The sequence below is a fragment of the Delphinus delphis genome, chromosome 2, assembly GCF_949987515.2.
Source record: "Delphinus delphis chromosome 2, mDelDel1.2, whole genome shotgun sequence".
Taxonomy (NCBI): domain Eukaryota; kingdom Metazoa; phylum Chordata; class Mammalia; order Artiodactyla; family Delphinidae; genus Delphinus; species Delphinus delphis.
In genome coordinates this window covers 32,620,474-32,637,479 of record NC_082684.1, presented here as the reverse complement: position 1 = coordinate 32,637,479, position 17,006 = coordinate 32,620,474, and the positions used below count along the sequence as shown (strand labels likewise).

General features: G+C 48.3%; 1 protein-coding gene across 3 annotated transcripts in view; it reads left to right on the top strand.

The window, feature by feature from the left end:
• The window catches only part of SMOC1 (SPARC related modular calcium binding 1), a 152,050-nt gene that overhangs the window by 48,225 nt on the left and 86,819 nt on the right, over positions 1-17,006 (top strand). The gene's annotated exons all lie outside the window — the stretch shown is intronic.

Sequence of the window (17,006 nt, the reverse complement as noted above, 5' to 3'; positions counted from 1 at the left end):
TTTTCTGCCGGGTACAGAGCACTTTCCAAATAGAACCTTCTTTGCTGTGTCCTGTGAAAGGCTCAGATCTGGTTGCTATTACAAATGTCACAGCTGCCTGACAGTTGGGGTATTGAGTTAGTTTGTCATCCATCTTCCCCCCGACTCATAAAAAAGGACAACCCCCTTTCCCCACATCAGAAATAGAATGGCATTGACTCTGAACTTTACCCCCGTTATTTTCACCTGACTGTGTCAGAGAGCAGCTCCCCGAGAGAGACAGAGCAGCCCCCAATCCAGCTGGAGGAGCTGGGAAGATGGGACTGAGCTAGACCACAGGGGTGGGAAGTGTGGGGTACTGGGAAAAGTGCCTCTGGGGACCAGCTGTTGCGGCCTGTGAAGGATCCAGAGTCTTTGTTTAGTCCTACTCTTCCTCACTGCCCTCCTGTCCCATCCTTTTATAAGGGGGTGGGTGGGACGCAGTGAGACTGTGGTGACAGGGTATTAGAAGTCTGCGTCTTCTTTACTCAGTTATGTGTGAGGACATAGCCACGTCAGATTGCATTTTTCGGACTGCTGAGCATTTATGTAGACCAAGGTTAGATCAGGTAACTCTTGTGGGTCCTCAAACGGTTCTCTGGTCCTTGCTGGCTGTGATATTATGGAGTCATAGCTGTGGGCTTGGATTCTGACTGTGTAACCTTGAGCAGTTGCTTAACTTCTCCGAGCCTCAGTTTCCTCACCTGCCAAGTAGGATGCGAAGTATTATCTCTTGGGTTGTCAGGGTCACTGAAAATAATTTACGCAAGATGCCTTGCACTGTGCCTCGCACACAGAAGTCAATACAACAAATGAGAACCCCCTCTCTCTTTTTCCCTGCAAGTTATTTCTGTTATGGCCCCATCCCCTCCAACTTTCCCTTAGAGTGCTTTGAAATTTTGGCTGTGCAATTAGGTGTTTTATAGCCTAGGTTAGATAAATATAGTCTTCTTTTTTGGAACTTCCACACTAAAATATAGGGTTTTTAGGCAGTTTTCTGGTGGATACTGAGACCCCAACAGATTTACATCTGGCATGGAGAATCTATTTAAAGTAAAGATGCTTCGACTTTAAGCATCTTCTTCAGAAATGTTTTTTAAATGCGTTAAGACTTGGGAGGACACACTCTATTCAGGTAAAAAGGGGCAGTTGGGAAATTGTCTTTTTCTGCTTTCCCTACGAAGAACAGTTTCCTCAAGTGCTCCAGCACGTTACCTTAGCCCTGTCTTTTTGGAGGCCAGGCTGGGAGGCAGTCCCCCCTGGATCTTGACACTGTCTGACCCTGAGCAACGTCAGGACTTGGTCTGGGGGCCTCATGAGTCCCTCTAATAGCCAGTTTTCTGGGCTCTCTTTAGGCCCGATCTGTTTCTCTGGATAAGCTCAGGAATGGCACTGTCTTCTGTGTGTGGGATCAGCCGTGTTAGGGTTCAGCCCAAGAAGAGCCTTCCCCGAGGAGTCTGTTACGTATGGGTGGCATGTCCTACTTTGGCTTATTCCGACTCTGAAACCTGTGCCTGGGTCTCGACTCTGTAGGGCTTGGGGGTACCTAGGATCTAGAAGAACATTATCTGTGTGTGAACTGTGAGCAGGAGGGTTGTAGAGACTCAGCACAGCCCTCGAGGGCAGGGACCATGTCACTGTGGCCCTCACTGCGCCCAGTGCCCAGCACCAAGCCGGGTCCATAGAAAGGTTAGTAAATATTTATCCCATGAATGAATGCGGCAATTTGTGGAGCCAGGATACAGAACTACTTTGCAAGTTTTTATTCATTTTGCAAGGAAGGAAATGCAAGGACATTTTTGTTCTAAAAGGCATCTTGCAGGAATGATGGGAGAGCAGATGGTCCTCTCTTTCCCTCCCATACCTGAAGCCACAGCTGCTTGTCCCCCCAAGGCCTCATTTTTAGCCATGGATTTTCACTCCTCCCCCATCCCCACAGATGACAGCATACTCACCACCCGTCATCACCCTGCAGTGTGATGGTTGATGCCAGCTACATGTGTGCCTTTGGAAGGCTGCTGAAGGCTGCTGGCAAACCCTGTCACTGCATCGCTTTGGACTGGAAGATTAGAGTTCATGCCGATGGGTGAGATTCAGAGTTCCTTCAGTCGGGAAGGCTGGAGACTGGCTGGGCCACCTGAGCTGAAGCAGGAGATGCCGTGGTGACAAGGCTGTTGCCTGGAGGGATGCTGCTCTGGGATCATCCGGCCCAGCATGACACCCCGTGGCAAGGATGCTGAGTTGTTCTGTGTCTTCTTTACGAGAGCTGTGTGTGTGGCGCAGAACAGGAAATCTGATCAGACGCCAGGAGATAAAGAAGCCCAGAGGAAGGCACCCTGCCCTCCCACTCCCAGCTAGGGCAAGTTTCTCCCAGTGCCTGGCCTGGGTGGACCTCTGGCTCTCAGGCTTTGATGATCCTGAAGTGACACCAGAGCTTGGGCTAGAGTTTTGAAGGCAACTTTGCTTAAGGGGCAGGCCTGGGTCAGTGGAGTTTTGTGTGTGCTTCCCTTTCAAACTCCCTTGAAGCAAGCATATTGTAGGAACCTTGGAAAATAAAGAAAAGTGAAAAGGAAAATACCAGTCAAACACATCTATATTCCCAGCATTCGGAGATAGCCACTGTTAACATTTTGGTGTATTTCCTTCTATCTTTTGTCCTCTCTCTTTCTCTCTGTCTCTCTGGAGTGGAAGGAAGATATACCTGAGTACACTTGTGTACATGTATGTATTGTGTGTGTATATACATGCATGTTTATCTATCTCTCTAGTATTATCTATCTGCACACACATATATATGTTTGATATTCGACTTTGGTTTTATTTCACTTTATACTGTGAGCATTTCCTTGGCCTTGAGACGGCCCTTGGGGCCTGGATTAACAGTCTTCATGCGCAGTCTTTGTGGGCACTGTACCTCACAGCACAAAGGAGGAGTCCCATTCCCTGGGAGTGGGCGGGCTTGCTCTGTGGGCCCTGCAGGCTCTGCTGAGTAAATCTAGCCTGCCCCTTGCTGCCTCGTTTCCACAGGATTGCTTACCTGATGGGATCTGCTAAGTGCAAAGGTAGATGTCCTCTCAATCAGGTCACCTCATCCAACATTTGAGGGAGATCTGAACTTAAGGGTTATAAATGTCTGGACTAAAAGAAAAAGGTCCTCACAAGTCAAATACAAGTTTTTATCCTTAAAAGAAAGACTTTCTCTGTGCCCGAGACCTAAAAGGGTTGGAAAACGGAAGAACCATTCTTTCGGTCTCTCTCTCTCAGGAATGGGCTTGTTCTGGGTTTCCACTCAAGACCATCCCTGCCTGTAGAATTTGACATGGTTTTATTGACTTTTCCTTGGCCCAGTTTGGGCAGGATTTCTCTCCTGCCCAGAACAGCCTCAGACTTGTGTGAAGTAAGATGTGAGGCCGGGCTCTGGACAGCAGTAATTAATCCTTGTCTGAGCTACGCAGTGGGGATTTTCAGCCCGAGACAATGTGACAGCATCAGGTTTAACGTGGCACATGGCAGTCCCACATGGGCCCGCCTCTTTCTTCTCTTTTGTCTGTAAGTGACTTTAAAGGCATTGGGTGTGTGTGTCTATGCTTGTGCGTTTGGTGTTTGGTGATCTGGAGGCCAGCATACTGCTGCAGCAGGATCTCAAGATGACAGTGGAAAGAGCAATAAAAGGAAACACACAGTTTAAGCACACACAGCCCCGACATAATTCGATGACATAGCAAGACTGGGATTTCCTCTTCTGTTTGTTTTAGTCTGTACTTGCTCAGCTCTCATCCCCAGGGCTTAGTGCTGTAAGGGAGTGGATTTCCTCAAGTGCTGTGGATAAAACGTTTCTTCCTCTGTTATCTCCCTTGTCAATATAAATTGCTCCACTGTGTAAGTAGAGACGAAGATGCGCCTGTGTGTATATGCCATCGTATCTGGCCCAAGCGAAATGGGCATTAAAATGACATTTTCCTCCGCGATAATCCCGTGACATTGAAAGTATACCAGTTTCTCCATTTAGTTATCGTGGAGCCATGGAATAATTCCCAGGGGCTGGGAGGGTGTAATACTCCTGCCTCTCCTTCCCGTTATGTTTATACTTTGTGTGGAAGCCTTTTATCTTGGGTGGGCTGTGGTGAGGCTCTTTGGGGCCCTTCTGTGGTGATAAGGGGAGCAGTAAGTGGAAAAGGCTGGAGGACTCACTGCAGAATAGGCAAGTGGACAAATATCTTCTAAGGGCAGAAAACTAACAGCAGCAGCATCAAGAATCCCAAGTGGCGGATGGTGAGGGCTAAAGGTGGCCCTCTAGCAAGATGAGGAAGGGAACGCGGCCAAGATGAGGGTCTGTTTTTCAGGTTAAGGGGTTCAGTCCCAAAGGGGGCTTTGGGGCCTCTCCACCACACAGGATGCTGCAGGCTCTCGGTGTGAGGGGTGTGGACAGGAAACATGCTGGTTGGGGATCTCACCTGCACAACTCACCCATTGTCAGGGGGAGGGGACCAGGAGTGTCTGATCGTGACCTCTCTGGGTGCAGGAGTGTCTGATCGTGACCTCTCTGGGTGCTGTGGGGTTCGGTAAACAGTGTCCATTCCCCTCCTATGGGGAACATTTGGTGGTGTTGAAGGACTTACAGCTGACAGCACAGAGCAAATCCACAAGGAGAGGAAAACAAAGACTTCCAGAGTCATTGTTTTTGCACGTAACTTAGCTAGCAGCTTTCTCCCCTAATGTTCTTCACTCTGCACTCTCGAACCAGAGGTGGTAATTGCGCCCCGCAAAAGATTACTTGCTAAGGGCTCTTAGTAAGTGCGAGTGTGTGCACACACATGTGCGTGTGTCCGTACAGTGGACACACTCAGGTCTTAGCTCACGAACAGGTTCAGCTGCCCAGCCCTTTCATTTGGGGGACTACCCGACTCCCACCCCTCTGTTCTGGGCTGTGTGTTAGTCGCTTTATTTTAGCCACATAATGAGGTACTGAGGCATTTTGTTGACCAGCCTGGGAGCCTGACAACCATATCCAGTGTTGCCATTTTGGAAACTGGATTTCTGGATGCTCAGCTGGCCTTTGCAAATTCTCCTTAAGTTCAGGCTGCTTGTTTTGACTTCGGCAGCCTGCTAAGTGGGCCTGCACTCCTTCTAGCGTCTTTCTTAGAACTGGTATTTCCAGGTCTCTTCTGTCTGTTGAGGACAAAATGGTGACACATTGACCTTTCCTCCCAAATTGCAATGACTACAAGACCCTCATCTACTCAAACGGCAATTCCTCTCAGTCCCTTCTTTGGGGTGCTTTACATATTTCCACAAACTAGTCATAATTTTACCCTTTGCCCAGAGGAACCTCATTGCTGGCAGTGCCCATAATGAGAAGGCCCGAGTCTGTGCCAGTGGGACTATCTCCGGCAGCTGCCAGAGCTGTTGGTTCAGTTGCCAGAGCAGGGCTGGGTTTCAGGCAGAGATGGGGAAAGGTCCTGCCTCATTTCCGTGTCTCTTTGTCACCTAGGCCCTGAAATAGCTGTGTGTATGCCTAGAATCTCTCAACGAGATCTGGAACCTCTTGAACACACCCTTTTCAGATTCTGCATCTCCTACTTTTCCCAGAATCTCACCCAGCCTCCTGTGAAAACAGTTCTGTTTGTGGACCTTGTCCTTCCAGCCAGAGGGTCTCAGTCACTGCCCAGCACCCAGCTGGATCAGGACCAAGCCCAGTCATCTCTCACCATAGTCATTACCCCCAATCCTGACCAGTCTCCTTACTCATTCCCCTGGTTATAAACCAAATGTCACACATCACAAGGCATAAAATGCTACTAGTGAGGGTGGGACTGAGGATGGTGGGGCAGGGCCAGGATGTGCAGGGGTCGTGTCTGGGCCCCATCGCCACGAGCCAGGATGCTCAGTGATGTGTGAGATAGTTCCGTTCTTAGTAATACCCACTGGAAACTTGAAGCATGTCCCTGGGCAGAGCCTGTGGGAGTGTCCAAGGATAACCTTGTAAGGAACCACTAGCCTTGGTGGAATAAATTGCTCTTGCCAGGTAGAGAGATAGTGCTAATTTAGCAAACGCTGACTGCCAGACGTGTGTGTCATTGAGATGAATTGGCACTTAGAGCAAAACAGGTACTTAGGAACACCTTCGCTGTCCTCTTTGCTTTGCATACCAAGTCTGAGTTCTCTTGTAATCCACCATCTCTTGGATGTACCCTGAGTACAAGAACACTTTGTTGTTCCTTGTTAATATCATCAACGTAACCTTTATTTTTTTCCGGGGCTAATGGGCTGAGAGAACTGAAAAAAAAAAATCTGGGTCCTGGAGAGCACTCTGTTTATTTGATTTGGAGAGCAAGGTGTTTTTATTTACACTGGTGGCAGAGTTTGAGGGATGCGGGGTGGGGGGATGGGCCAGTGACTTTCTCTATGTCCTCGCTTCCTGAGTTCCATTGGCTAGAATTTAGTGACTGGGGTCTTGCAAGCGGGAAACAAAAATAAATGCTTTGTGCCTCTGATCAGAAGGCTTGTCGCCCTGTCGGTGAGAGGAGGGCTAAAACCTAAACGGTTTTTAAGCTAAGGGATTCCGCTCGTTCAAAGAAATATTTTCATCTCTACCTGTTCTCCGTGTCTCCTTCTTCCTTGCCGACACGTGTGCTTGTGGCATCCCCCTGCCCCGACCCCCCGGCCTTTCCCTTCCTAGCCTCGTGGAAGTCCCTCCGGGCTGTGATGGAGAACACAGAGCATCTCCACCGGGCCGCAATCCCACTCCCCACAGACAGCTATTTGGTTCTTGGTGCTTTTATCTCACCCAGTTGTCTCACGCAGCCACTTCCCTGGCTCATGTAGGCCCCCTCTTCTCGAAATTCCTCCTGCCTTTATGTTCAGCTATAGTAACCCCCTAATCAGTCTCTCTGTTGTCTTTCACATCCCTGCCAGAGGTTTCTAAAGCTCACGTCTGATCTTGTCTTTTACTTTTTTCACTGGCTTCTAATTCTTTAAGGAAACAAAAGGCAAATGGGAGTTTTAAGACCCTCCATGATCTCACCCCAAACCTGGCCCTAAAGCCTTATGTCTTCCATAAATGGTCATTTCAAAATTATCTTTTGCATTTGCTTCTTTACTTTTGTGTACCTGTTGCTGTTGCTTAGAATGCCCTTAACAACCCTTCCTGCTTGTCGAAATCCTTTACCACCCAGTCACGGCCCCTTTTCTGAGAAATCCTCCTGCATCCTTGCAGTCTGCATTAACCTCTCGCTCTGACCCCTCAGAACATGGGGCCAGCTGCTCTGTCCCCAACACTCAGCATAGGTGCTCAGTTATTCTTTGCTGAATGGATGCCTCTTTTTCCTTCCTCTCCTCTCTCTCTTAAAGAGTTAGCCATCTTACATCTTGGACTTCCTGGCATCCCATTTTCAAATAGTCTATCCTTTTGTCTGTTTGTGACTTAGGCTTTGATTCCTGGTTGCTGGTTTTGAAAATGATGTCCTGATGGAGTTAGCTGTACACATGTCCGTCTTGGCAACCGGATCCACTTTTGGGGGCAGGGCCTTTGTTCTTGTTTATTTTCATAACCCCCAATGCACCTAGCCTGATGCCTGGTCATTGAAGGGGGTGGGAGGAGAAATCTCCAGAAACCTCTTTGTGTACCTATGGGAGGTCTGATGTTTTTCTTTAGTTTTGTGCTTTTCTCTTTTTTGTTTATTGAGATAGGATTTATACGTAGTACACTTCACCTTTTTTTTTTTTTTTTTTTTTTTTTTTTTGCGGTACGCGGGCCTCTCACTGTCGTGGCCTCTCCCGTTGCGGAGCACAGGCTCCGGAGGCGCAGGCTCAGCAGCCATGGCTCACGGGCCCAGCCACTCCGCGGCATGTGGGATCTTCCCGGACCGGGGCACGAACCCATGTCCCCTGCATCGGCAGGCGGACTCTCAACCACTGTGCCACCAGGGAAGCCCCACTTCACCTTTTAAAGGTGTACACTTTGATGGTTTTTAACAAATTTTTGCAGTTCCATCACCACCATCATAATCAAGATAGAGGCTACTTCCACCTCTCCCATTCTCTCATACTTCTCCCCCTACCTCCAGTCCCCGGCAATCACAGACCTGATTTCTATCCGTATAGTTTTGCCTTTTCCAGATTGTCACATAAATGGACCCAGACAGTATGTAGCTTTTTGAGTCTGGCTCCTTTCACTTGGAAGAATGCTTCATATTTTGGAAATCTGATGACCTGGGCCCTAACCCACACTTGATCTGTGCCCGCCTTTCTAATAGGCTGGCATGGGGCATGGTTTGGGGGTGTGGACAGGGTCTGTGTGAGTTAGAAGCTTTACCTTTGCAGCCTTGTTAGTGCCTCTTTCCATCCAGGGTCCCAGCTGCTATGTCAAACCCACTGACCCTCCCCCACCCCTCCCCCACAACGGCACCTGATGTAAGACAGCCTTGTCCCCTGGGTCCTGCTCCATCATTCCTGTACTGTGGGGGGCGCAGTGGAGGAGGGAAACTGGGTGGACAGGCTGGGGTGACCACGAAATCCCTCCCTTGGGGAGGGGGTGGGGCTGGGGTGACAGGGGTCAGGCCTCTCCTGGCTAAAGCAACAGAAGTGGTTCCAGCTGCCAAACAGCTGGAGGGGGACGTCTGCTTTCCCTCAGCAGCGTGAAAAGCCCTTTAATCGGGCGTGCTGTTGTCAGGCCTCGCTCGTGGAGGTGTGGAGAAGAAGAGCAGACGCCGCTGATACTGCAGACCTCCCCTTCCCTTTGACCTCCCTTATCTCCCCTCCTCCATCTCCGGGAGCCCCACTCTGAGGCCGGCCCTGATCGAGGCCCTCCTTTGCACCTGTGTAAATGCCGTGGCTCTGGGGTCAGGGAAGGGTGAGAGCGAGCTGGCAGAAATGGGGATGTGGATTTTCAGGGCAGATGATGGATTAGATAGAGGGTGGGTGAGTGATGTTCTCATGTGAAACGACTCCTTGTTCCCAAAGACGCGGTCCTTGGAGAAAAAGGCCAAAGTCTGGTTGTGAGGATGGTGAATCCGGTGACGGGAGGCGGACAGTGCCTGATTGGAGAGTGAGCGGCCGAGCTGCATGCAGCTAGACGTCTGGAACGTGGTTCTCGACTTTTTTTTTTTTTTTTTGCGGTACGCGGGCCTCTCACTGTTGTGGCCTCTCCCGTTGCGGAGCACAGGCTCCGGACGCGCAGGCTCAGTGGCCATGGCTCACGGGCACAGCCGCTCCGCGGCTCGTGGGATCTTCCCGGACCGGGGCACGAACCCGTGTCCCCTGCATTGGCAGGCGGACTCTCAACCACTGCACCACCAGGGAAGCCCCTGGTTCTCACGTTTTGTTCCAGGCACTGCTATTCCCCCTTTCAAGAGCAGATGTACCTCCCAGAAATGCTATTTAGTGCCTGAGGTCTAAAAACTTGAGCTGGACTTGGACTTACAAACATAACGGGGAAAAAAAAAATCCCTCCTTGTGGAAAGCTCCCTTTGCTTGCCGAGTCCTCCTCCTCTGCTGTCCACCAGAGGGGCCGCCGCCAAGACCCCAGCCACTGATGCCAGAGCTAACAACAGACAGCCCCCAGCTCCACCCTCCGGGGCTCAGCGCTCGCCATCCTGCCTTGAAGGAGGCAGTGAGGTGTAGCAGAAAGATCTGGGCCACTGAGTCAGACTGAGAGGCGTGGTCTACCACTTACTAGCTCAACCTGGCCAAGCCTCAGTTTACTCTTCATTCATTCACTCAATAGATATTTATTGCATCTATTGGGCGAGGCCCCTGCTGGGCACTGGGGATCCAGCAGGGTAACACCCAGCAGATTGTGGTTCCTGCCTGCAGGGAGCTTTCAGCTTAGTGGGGAGGAGAGGCAAGGAACATATAATTAAATAGTTGGTTATTTAATTACAATCGTGACCCAGGCCACAGTGGAAAGTGCAGGGTGTGTGGAGGCTTATCACAGGGTCCTGACTTAGCAGAGAAGTCAAATGCCCTGAGGAAGCGGCATCTGCACTGAGACTGAAGGATGAATAGGAGTTTATGAGGTGGAAGCACAGTCCAGGGAAAAGGGCCCACACGTGCCAAATCCCGAGGCAGGAAGGAACAGCACGAGGGGGCCAAGGATTTCCCCCCAGTTCGGGGGGCTGGCACTGGGGGCCTTGACCGTGCCCGTTACCTACTCAGCAGGCACACGGGGTAGGGCTCCTCCTTCTCTTCCTTCCAAGTAGACATTAGCAGATTGGGTTGGGACACTCACCATTATTTATAACATTGATTCTATGGAAAAAATAAATTCAGGGTGTCAAAAATATGATTAATAAATGAATCAGGCTGTTGTTCTTACTCAAGTACGTGCATATGGTAGCTCAGAAAAACCAGAGTGCTAATCACATTGGCTGTTAAATTGTCAGAGTTTCCTGCCTTAACATAACTCACTTCAGGCTTCGCAACCTTGGGCATCTCAAATGACTGCCAGACTTATGGGTGACATGACTTATCTGCAGGGTGGTGGAAAGCCTTCCAAGGCTTTGTGAGGAAAATTCTCAGGCTAAGGCCAGTTTCACTGGGAATGAATTCTAGGGACAATTACTGATGATATCTTATGATGATACTGTGGGTATATGGTTACTGTCTCAGCCGCTCAGCTACATTCTCTTCAGTGACTCAGGGATGTTTTTTTCCTTTCCTTAAATTCAAGGGGAAAATCCAATGGTTAATGTATGGCTTTCTTTATCTGATAGATTTTTCTTAAAAGAAAAAAAAAAGGGACCCAACAGCTTCCATTATTCTATGCATTTGAGAGTGTTAAGCTTTTGGTGGTGGTTGGACAAAGAATATCTCTTTTTATAGTAAGTGATAGAAAAAGGATATCTTTTAGGTAAGGTTTGATATTCACCCATTCATTCTTCAAACATGTATTGAACAACTGCATTGGATCAGGCACTGGGTTAGGCCCTGTGTATATAAAGAAGAATAAGACACAGTCTTTTCTAGACATGTACCTACATAAATGATAATGAAGTATATCAAGGGTTTTGATAGGCATATGAACACAAGGCAGCAGGAGCTCCAAGGAAGTTAACAGTAGTGTTTAAAACATGAAAGCATTTGCTTCTTAGGATGATGACTTCAGTGGCGGTGTGGAATTGGAACTTGGGAGAAAGTTTGGTGGCAAAAAGTCAAACATCTATACATGAGATTTAGGATTGAAAGAAGTCATCATGGATAAAAGAAGAAAACCTGCTGGAGAGAGAGGCCCAGCCAGGCTCCCTGCCACTTCAGGCACTCCAACTAGGCACCAGTGCCTGAAGTCACAGTGTGTGCTCCAGGCCCCAGCCATGCTCCCAGATGAATGCAGCCTGGTTGTTATCTCAGCTGAAACCATGTGGATCAGAAGAACCTCCCAGCTGAGCCCAGCCAACCCATAGAATTGGGAGAAACGATGAATAGTTTGAAGCCACTAAGTATGGGGGTGGTTTGTTTTCCAGCAATTGATGAATGAAACAAAAAAGTTAAAAGCGAGTAGCCGAAGCTGTGTTACGAATGAATTTATTTTAAAAAAAACCCTCAAATTATTTGAGTTTGGCCTGTGATTTTTAGTCTGATATCATAAAGGGAATGCCACTTGCTCCTCCAACTTGTGGACCTCACACTTCCAAACCATTGCCCTGGTTGTAGAGTACAGTTCCTGCCCCCTCTTCTATACCTGGGAAAAATATAGATATAGGCATGTTTCCAGCAAGATGCCTTTTTAGAATTTTAGATGCTGGTGAAATCAGCATGGTACAGGTGGAAGTTAAGGCTGTGAAACCAACTCCCTATTATAAAGAATTGAACATCTCCTCCCAGATGGAACCTTAGGCTGCCTCTGTTGTTCCCTCTATTGTCATGGAAACTTGGCAGTCTGCCAAACCTAACACAGCTTGTGGTACTGGAGTGGTCTCCCTGAGCAAAAGCTGTGGCAGGGTTTACATTCTACTCTTCTGGAACCTGAGGGCAAGGATCAACGTGTGCGCATTTCAGACAGAAGGGACTGTAGGTCTAACATTGATTTCATTTACCCCCATCTCTTCTCTGGTGAACACAGCCCCCATCGGCAGCTTACTTTTCCAGTAGGAAGGATGGATTGTTTTTATGTATTTCAAGTGCTTGTCCTACTTTACAAATGCGAGCAGAGCACAAAATGCTGTGTGTTTGCTTTGGAATCGCTCACTCCCCAAGGAGAGAGGGAGGGAATAGGAACCCTTTGCAAATGCACAATTGTCCCGGCCCCTTTTGTTTGGTTTCTGTATTACACAATCATACTTAACATAATTATTTTGTTTTTGTTGTCTTTTGGTGAGGAAGAAGGAAGGGAATGGATGTGAGGATTTTTATGAAAATACTATTTCCTCCCCAGAGGGAAATGGTTTAGCGTCTGCCTCGTCGGGGAGACAGCTTGCCTCTGCCCAGCACCAAAAATTTCCACCAACTCTGATTGCTCTTGAGCCCACAACAGACTTCTGTGGCCCGGGGGTTCAGTTCCAGCAGGGTGACTCAGACCCTTCAAGCTTTGTCTGTGGGCCGAGAGAAATGACCCAGTCATGGGAGGTCCTGGGTACTTGCAGCCTGTCCCTCTTGTCTCCAGAAGAGAAGAAAAATCTGTCTTTGTGACTGCAGGTGGACTGTGTTGAACTCCTGGGATGTTCTGCTGTTGAAACCCATAATAACGAATTCATGATTTCATGTCCAGTTTCCAAATGCAGATATTATCACAGGATCTGCTTCTTGGTCCAGTCTGTCGTAGCTTGGCTCAACTAGGAGAAACTCCAGTGAGAGTGAGCCATTCTCTCCCCACCGCCTCCGCCCCTCCCCACAATAGCTGTGCTCTTCAGTCTGGCAGCCACTAGCCACATATGGCTAGGCAAAGTTAAGTTAACTAAATGCAACTGAAGATTTAGTCCTTCAGTTGCATTAGCTACGATTTAGTGCTTCATAGCCACACGTGGCTTGTGGCTTCCACACTGGATGGCACAGATATAGAACATGTCCAGCACTGCAGAAAGTTCTTTTGGACTCTGTGGCTTTGTAGCATTGCTGAGTCCCAAGTATGAAATCTTCTCTTGGTCCTGTGGTATCCTGTTCCCTTGCTGCACGATCGATGTCAGGTTGCTTGTTCTCTCCACCCTAGAGTGCAAGCTCGTTGAGGGCAGGACTATGCTGGCTGTGTTCTGCTTCCCATGCCTTGCATGCAGGGGGCATCGTAGTGCTTGCTTGTTAAGTATAAAAGTGGATCAGTGGATGGCTGAACAAGCAGTGTTTGTGGACCCAAGTAATGCCCTAGGGTCCCTGGAGGTTTGGGTGAACCTATTAGGGCATAGTCATTAATGGACAAAGAAGATGTGGTGTATATATATATATACATATATATACATATATACATATATATAATGGAATACTACTCAGCCATAAAAAAGAATGAGACGTTGCCACTTGCAACAGCATGGATGGACTTGGAGGGTATTACACTTAGTGAAATAAGTCAGGCAGAGAAAGACAAATACTGTATGACATCACTTATATGTGGAATCTAAAAAATACAACAGACTAGTGAATATAACAGAAAAGAAACAGACTCACAGATATAGAGAACAAACTAGTGGTTACCAGTGGGGAGAGGGAAGGGGAGAGGGGTAAGATAGGGGTAAAGGATTAAGAGGTAAAGACAGCTATGTATAAAATAAATAAGCTGCACAATATAGCCTTATAAATAAGGCTATATTGTACAGCACAGGGAATATAGACAATATTTTGTGATAACTATAAATGGAGTATAATCTTGAAAAATTGTGTATCACTGATTGTACACCAGAAGCTTATTCAAAATGGTAAATCAACTATACCTCAATAAAAAAAAAAAAACCTCCATTTTATAGAACTCATTGTCTTTTTTGGTTCCTAAAATAGATAAAAATTAGTCACCACAGATGATTGGAGATGGTCTTTAGCAACGGTCCTGGACTGTTTCAGAACTTTTTCCCTTGGCCTTGGGGGCCAGTCATTTCTAGATGGACCCTTTTGGGAGCTCTTCTGAAGCTGGAAGGATCTCCATGTGTGGAGACAGGTGGGGCTTCTTCTGAAGCTGCCTTTAACCTGTCTGTCTCCACGCAGTGTTCCCCTAGTTATGAAGCTGGTCTCCGGCAGAGCTGCCATGGCATCTCTGTTGGCCCAGGGCAGACCATTTCCAAACCAAATTTATGGCCTGTTCTTCAACACCACAGGGATGCCTGCAGCTCCCCTCTCCCATGAGCTGTGAAGAGACAACAGGGCAACCTCTTTGAGTTTGAAAAGAAACCGTGTCTTCCACAATTCCTCTTTTTTGAAGGTGAACAAAGCTATATGAGGAGCTTCTCACAGTAGGTTTAAAGTGCCTGGAGGGCAGGGCTGTCTTATCTGATCTTCAGCAGTTGGTGTCTCACATGGAGTAGGCTCTTGGTAAACAGTTTTTGACTTGGGAATCCAGTTGTTTGTTTGTTTGTTGTTTTTCCATTAGAGTTTATTACAAGATATTGAATATAGTTCCCTGTGCTATACAGTAGGACCTTGTTTTTTTGCTTTTTATATAGTAGTTCGTATCTGCTAATCCCAAACTGAATCCAATTTTGCAATTGGGTCAGAGTTTCTGTTTGCAGTGTTACTCTGTGATAATTCAAGGCAGTTCAGTGTAGTGGTTAGGAGCGTGGCTCTGGAGCCAGGCCCTGGGTGTCAAGTTCAGCACTGACGCACACTTAGCGTACCCTGCCTCCTAGGGCTATTGGGAAGGTTAAATTAGTTAACGTATCGTAAGTGACGTATGATTATCAGCACTTATTATTATCACTCTTCAGACTTAAGGTCTGGCAACCAGATCCCTCTGTGACCAAGGATGAGTTCCTTGATTTTCCCAGGTGTTAGAAGATACGGGTATTTCTCTCCTTGTGTGATCGTGAGAACAAAGGGCATGCTGTTCCCTGGCTCCTGGGGATTGACATGGCAAAATAACTAACAAATAGGTCTTAAAAGCAGGGTCTGACTTCATGTAAGTAGCCCTGACTTCCACGGACCAGGAGAGAGTAGCGTGACAGCAGTGTCTTGATCTGTTCTTGGACAGCTTTGAGGCTACTGGTTGGCCTGCAAGCCAGAGTGTGAGAACACTGATCCCAGCCTCTGGCCGGCGCCTGCTGCTCACCAGGCAGAACTACAGAGCCAGGTCTGGCTGCATTTCTAGGCTGCAGACAGATGAGGAATGAGTCTGAGGGAAGAAGAGAGACTTCTAGTCCAGCTTTGCTGGTTGCAGCCACCTGGGTCCTGTGCGCATCCGGGTGCCCACAGCCAGGGCTTCCAAGCCTGCATCATTCAGCTGGACCTTTGGGTCCCAAGTTTTCCCTGGTGCCCAGTGGGTCGGAGGCTTAGAGGGCTGTAGTGGCAGAGGGGCCTGGGTTGGGGATGGAGAGAGAAGAGACTCACCTCTCAGCCTCGGAGATAACTTACGTTCTGAAGTGGAGCTAGGGCAAGAAGCTGTGGCCCACCTCTGCCCACCATGTAATGTGAGAGGGAGGGGAAAAGCTTAGAAAGGGAGATGGGGGGTGGGGTAGGGGAGTGGCCCAGTGATCCCCGGGGATGGCAGGAGCCTGGGAGACCAGGCCTGTCACGTCACACCAGCTGGTTTGGAGGTAAATGCTGTGTGGGAAAGGCTGCTTCAGGGATGCGTTCATCCCACAAATAATCAAGTACTGCAGCATTGTGCTGGATGCTGGAGATGTATTCACGGACAGAAGAGACAGAATCCTTGTCTTCTTGGAGCTCAGAGTGGGGGATTCCATTGCTAATCAAATCACAAAATCAATTCATCATCAAACTATGTTATGAGCCCTGAAGGAAAAGTGTGGGGTGGGTGAGAGGTTATTAGAGGGGGACCTGTCCTCACCTGTGAGAGTCAGGGAGAACCTCCCAGATGAACCCAAATCTGAGCAGGGGTGGGAGGAAAGGGAGAAGGAACAGTGTGTCTAAAGGCCCAGGGGTAGGAGCAAATGTAGCCCATTTGGGAACTGGAAAGTAGGCCAGTGTGCCCGACCAGCAGGGAGCAAGGTGGGGACAGAACAGGAAGAGCTGAGGCCAGAGAAGGGGCCCCAGTGTCAGATCTGCCAGGCCAGGAGACCATGTGAAGGTCCCCAGGGACAGAGGGGCACCACTCAAGGGTTTTAAGCAGGGGCAGCCTGAGGGAAGTTGATCCTGTGCAGGGGTGAGTTGTGGATTGTATTGTCCAGTTATTGTTTTCCAGCTGTATTCTGCAGTTGTTAACAGGGCTTCACTGGGAAAGGGGTTCATGGTCAAATAAGTTTGGGAGATACATAATCACATATGCTCTTGATCTGGTTATCTATTGCTGTGTAACAAACCACTCGAAACTTAATGCCTTGCTGTACGCCTGAAACATTATAAATCAACTGTACTTCAATAGAAAAAAATTTTTTTAACTTAATGGCTTAAAACAACAACTTATTAACTCTCACGGTTCTGGCGAGTTGACTGGGCTCAGCTGGGCGGGTCTTGCTCAGGGTCTCTCAAGCAGTTACTCCTTTTCATCTCTGTTAGTTGCAGTCAGATGATTGCTGAGGTTAGACTCATCTGAAGGCTTCCTCACTCACATGTCTCTGTGCCCGTGTTGGTTGGGCATTTCTCTCTCCACTTGGTTTCGCCTCATGTTAGCTTGGGCTTCCTCCTAGCATGGCAGTCTCAGTGTTGTTGGGCTTCTTACATGGTGGCTGGTTTCCCCCAGAGTGAGTGTTGCAAGAGGCCCGGGAAGAAACTGCAAGGCTTCATGTAACCTTGCTCAAAAGTCCCAGAACATCACTGCCACAGCATTTTATTGGTCAAGCAAGTTACTGAGGCTGGCCCAGATTCAAAGGAGGGAAATTAGACTCCACAGCTCAACAGGAAGAGTAGCAAATACTTTGCAGCTGTGTATCTTTAATCTGCTCTACCTCTTGGAGATTCAT